At 42.5% G+C, this 5,209-nt stretch overlaps 1 non-coding gene across 1 annotated transcript; it reads right to left on the minus strand.

The window, feature by feature from the left end:
- Nucleotides 1-3,476: 3,476 nt before the first annotated feature.
- LOC111813492 lies at nt 3,477-3,583 on the minus strand. Its single transcript, XR_002818735.1, has one exon. It is a non-coding gene; the product is annotated as a U6 spliceosomal RNA (small nuclear RNA).
- Nucleotides 3,584-5,209: the final 1,626 nt, after the last annotated feature.

Here is a 5,209-nt window from a genome sequence, read left to right on the forward strand (position 1 = left end):
TTGAAGTAACTTCCCCCCAAAAGATACACTGAAGTCTTAACCTCCTCCAAAAGTGACCTGATTTGAAAATAAGGTTGTGATCTAGGTGTGGTGGTACACACCTTTAATTCCAGCACTCTGAAGGCTGAGGCAGGAGAATTGCTGAGCTCAAGAGCAGCCTGAACTGTATAGTGAAACTTTGCTAGAAAGAAAGGAAGGAAGGAAGGAAGGAAGGAAGGAAGGAAGGAAGGAAGAAAGAAAGAAAGAAAGAAAGAAAATAGGTTGTTGCAGATGTAACTGGTTAAGATGAGCTCATTCTGGAAATGAGTCATGAAGGCTTCATGATGTAAATCCCCAAGAACAAATATTGATCAATACAAAAAAGAAAAAAAAAACCCAAAACCCTTGAGCATGAATATTTCAAACCAAGAAATGAAGAGCATTATATGTGCACACTGGGATGTCTAATTTGTTTGCTATGCTGATCAGAGCAAAAAAATTTCCATAATTATATTTGTATATTCATAAGTGGTGCTAGAAATAAATGACTCTCCCTAATCACCAGCACATCTTCGTGCTGAAAGGAAAGTCCACTGTGCGTCATGCAGCTAAGGGTCACGTTTCCTTCATGTCCTTCATCTGCCCTGGGGAAGCACTTCCCTGTGCATCATTGGGCAGTAGGACTCAGCAGAGGGAACCCCTCTGAAGCACCCCGGACACTCCTTGGCCTTTCTCTAGAGCAGATGCCCCAGCTCAGAGCAGACACAGCTAGGATCCTGGGGTTGGGGTGCTCCCTGCAGGCCTTGAAGACCTAACTGGTCAGCCACTTTGTGCTATTTGGCCTACATCACAGCCAAAAGTCAAATACAGCTTTTGATAATGGCTGAAGAGAAACAGAGCTGGAGCCTAGTCAAGGCAAAAAGCACGGGTTGTAGTCAATACTGCTGTAATGGAGGAAGACCCAGTGGAGAGTTATAGGGAAGGAACAGAGTCAGGGTTGGAATCAGTTAGGGTTAGATAAGATCAGGGGGTGGAGCCCCACAGTTCACTCTTATGCGTTGTGAGAAGAGAAGGAAAGACTAGAAGGTACACAGCATGCATGCGCACACCCCCCGCCCCCACATCGCCTGCCTCTTTCACTGTTGATGCCCTGTGCTGCCTTGGGACTCCACTAGCAAGAAGGCCATCACCAGGTATAGCCCCCTTGTGACATCTTCAAAATTATGAGCCGAAAGAACATCTTTTGTAACTTACCCTGTCTGTAGTATTGTTTTGTTGTCAGCAGAAAATGGACTAAGATAGTGGGGAAGGGATAGTGGTGTGGAATACATGACACAAAACATTTAAAAAATTGTGGCAGGGTGAGAACTGAGTTGTCCCCTGGGCTGCTCAGTCAGCATTGGAGTCGACTGGACTTGCTACCATTCCCTGTGGCTGTCTGAGGTATGTAAAGCTGGTCTCAGATGTCACTCCTTGCCTCTTTACCTTCCCAGGAAGCTTGGTGTGACCTGACTTGGCCTGTACCATACTGTTGCCTTGAACTGAGAGGTTGGGGGTGGACTGAGGTGGCAAAGGACCCTGGGAGTGTCCTTTCAACAGCTAGTTGTCCAGAATGACCTTGAAGCTGTCCTTGAAAACTGCAACTCCATGAATCAGCGAAGCTGTCCCAAGTTTCCATGCACACATATGAAGGGGGATCTTCCTGTTGTTATAATGGGTAGCTACCTTATTTAGAAAGATTGTAGGCACTCAGACAGGGCTAAGTTCTCGAAGGAGGCAGTGCAGAGGGCAAGGAACACCTCACAACTGTGGCTGGAGGCACATTCTTCGAAGGCCCAGCCTCAAGACAAAGATAAAATGGCTGCACATAATTCTGCAGGAGTAAACAATAATGATTGACATTGTAAATAGGCACCAGTTGCCTGCGTGGGGGACAAGGAGACCTGTCCCTTCCAGGAAAGTCTCATTCTTTCCATGTACACTTGCTGGGCAACCTGCTTCCCCTTTGGATCAATACTACCTAATGACTGTACTTGTGATCTTATTGGCTGATCCTAGTCTTGTCCCACCTTGTACCAACCTCCTGATTTTGCTCTCTTGTAAGTGAAGTCCAAAGCAACCCACTTTCTGGGTCCCCTACTGTCTCTTTTCAATGGAAGCTGCCTTTCCATCAGTGAATGTTTCTTACTCTTAGCCTCTACTGTTCCTTAAAATTTTTTTTTGATATTAGGGGTACATCAAACAGGTGCCTATGGGACATCTAACAGGTTAAGCGTTATAATATTCCCTTGATACTCTTTAGATTATTCAGAGGCCCTCTATCATCCCTATATCAAAATTGCAGTCTGGTTGATGGCTATCTGAAGACTGGTTCTGTAGGGTGGCCCTCAGGTCCTGAAGGCTGAGGGCACAGTCTGGTTCTCAGGACATGACTGCTTACACCTGGGGAGGGGCTGCCTCTGAGGTCCCATCAGGGAGCAGTTTGCTTCTGGGTGGGAAGGGATCTCACCAGGACAGTTTGTCTTGAGTTCCTGCTTTCACTGGGTGTGAGGAGACTGCAGATTTTGGGACAATATGGGAGGCTTTTGTGCACCCACACTAGGGCAAGTGAATGTCCCTGTAAATCTTTTTTTTTCCCATAATTTTATTGAGAAACAAATAGCAATGAGACAATTTCAAACCAAATAGGTAGGACAGTTTCTTTTTTTTTTTTTTTTCTTTTGACAGTTTCAATAATTAACACATTGCATATATTCTTCCTAGTGGTTAATTGTTGTACAAGATGCAGACATGATATCCTATTTACAAACACTATTAAAACAAATCCTTCTATTCATTAAGAGAATGTAACTATATATCGATCCTAAACATTTTGAATACACAGATACAAAATGGACATTCATCTGTATACCCTTTTTTTTGTTAAGTTCCATTATTTGAATATTATAGGTGTGTTAACTCAGAAAAATATTCTAAAAGAGTCAAGTAGTCCATAATAGTATTGGGTCTTCCGCTTTACTGGCAATATCAGAAATTGTTGACCTGAGTTCCCTACAGCTCAACATAACAGCATGGCTTTACTTTTTTTTTTTTTTTTTTCTTTTTTTCCCCATAATTTTATTGATAAACAAATAGCAATGAGACAGTTTCAAATCAAATTGGTAGGACAGTTTCAATAATCAACACATTGCATACATTCTTTCCAGTGGTTAATTGCTGTACAAGATGTGGACATGATATACTATCTACAAACATCATCAGAACAAACCATTCTATTCATTAAGAGAATGTAACTATATATCTAACCTAACCACTTTGAATACACAGATACAAAATGGACATTCATCTGTATACTCTTTTTTTGTTAAGTTCCATTATTTGAATATTATAGGTGTGTAAACTCAGCAAAATATTCCAAAAGAGTCCAGTAGCCCATAATAGTATTGGGTCTTCCGCTTGACTGGCAATGTTAGAAATTGTTGACCTGAGTACCCTACAAAAATATGGAATGCTTCACGAATTTGCATGTCAACCTTGCGCAGGGGCCATGCTAATCTTCTCTGTATCATTCCAATTTTAGTATGTGTGCTGCCGAAGTGAGCACGTCCCTGTAAATCTTGAGAATGACTTATTTACCTTTATCTTAGTGTCCTCAGTCTGGAAGAGGGATGACATGGGTAAATTTAGAGTTCATCAAACTTATAATACTACTAATTTTTGTGATAAAGTGATAAAGGCTATTCACACATAGAGCTGAGCAGGGATCTGACCCCAAAGTTTTAAGGCACTAAAACAGACAGCAAAAGAAGCAGAGCTGCCGAGCTTGGTCTCACTTTCAGTTCCCCACTTGCAGGCCCAGGAAAATCCCAGTCACATAATTCCTGGCTTGCTCACACAAGGGCAACAGGAGCAGGGCAAGGAAGAAGGCTGTTAACCTGTCACCACAGGGCCATAGTGCTCTGTAGCACCCCCTTATTTCAGCACCTCCCTGAGTAGTAAAGGTCCCTACTCACCTCTCCCACAGCCATGCAAGTGACAGGAATTTTTTGTGTCAGTGGCACTGTTAACTAAACAGAGTGTGCTCTACTTTGGGTCACTGTCATGGTCAGAAAGTACAGGCGAAAAAATTCAAAATATAGTCCGAGTGATGTTTAGAATTAGCTCCATGTTATTGTAGACAGCTAAGTTATATAGAAATTAATAAGCCAGTGGATGGGCCTGGGCCCTCAAGGGAGTTAGTGCAGAAGATGAGCAAACATCAAAACTGAGGCTGGAGGTAAATCTGCAGAGGTGCAGGCCTAGACAGGGAGACCTGCCTGTGACAGACAGCAGCTTGAGTTTACACTGCAAATAGCATCATCACCTGGTCTGGTTGTCACTGGGTTGGGTTTATGAAATCCCTGAGGTTAAAAAATATAAAATAAAAATCAAAATAAAACTTAAGGGCTGGCAAGATAGTTCAGCGGACTAAGTGCCTGCTTAGGCAAGCCCAAGGACGGGGGTTTGATCCCCTGCACCACACACCACATCAGCCCCGCCCCTGGGTGTACTATGTGGTCACTGAGACCCAGCATCATGGCACATGCCTGTAATCCCAGTGCTGGGGAGGCTGAAAACAGAAGGATCACTACAAGTCTGAGCCGTGTAGTGATATCCTGTACCAAATACATAAAAATAAAATAAAGCTCTGAGGTTGAAACAAGTTACCTACCTATCCCATCCTCTTAAAATAAGTTTTCAGGCTTGTTGACTCTCATCAAAGAAAAAGAATTTCTAGCACTGGTTAGAAAGAGGCATGAGTAGGATTTATTAGACAGGGCTGGGGAGAAAGCTCAGTAGAATTAAGTGCTTGCCTTGCAAGTGTAAGGTCCTGAGTTCAATCCCCATTACTGCCAAAAAAAAAAAAAAAAAGGATTTATTAGAGATTGTAGAACAATTCAAGAATGGGATATTGGCCTGCAGAGACGTGACATGCATTATAAATGGAAGGAGGGCACATTGAGAGAGGTGTATTTAAGCTAGTATAAAGGGTTAACAGAGTTTTATGCCTTAACTGTGGAAAATTATAAAAACCCCTTGTGCTTCCTGTTATCTACTCTAAGAAATATGTTTTCCTTTTAAGCTCAAGGCTGTTCAACAATATATAACTGTTTCTTGTCAAGGCAGCAAGCTCACACAAACTCCCTCCCCAACCATCTCCTGTAACGTAGTCAGCTTAAGATGTATCTTA

The sequence above is a fragment of the Octodon degus genome, unplaced genomic scaffold, assembly GCF_000260255.1.
Source record: "Octodon degus isolate 3935 unplaced genomic scaffold, OctDeg1.0 scaffold00192, whole genome shotgun sequence".
NCBI lineage: Eukaryota > Metazoa > Chordata > Mammalia > Rodentia > Octodontidae > Octodon > Octodon degus.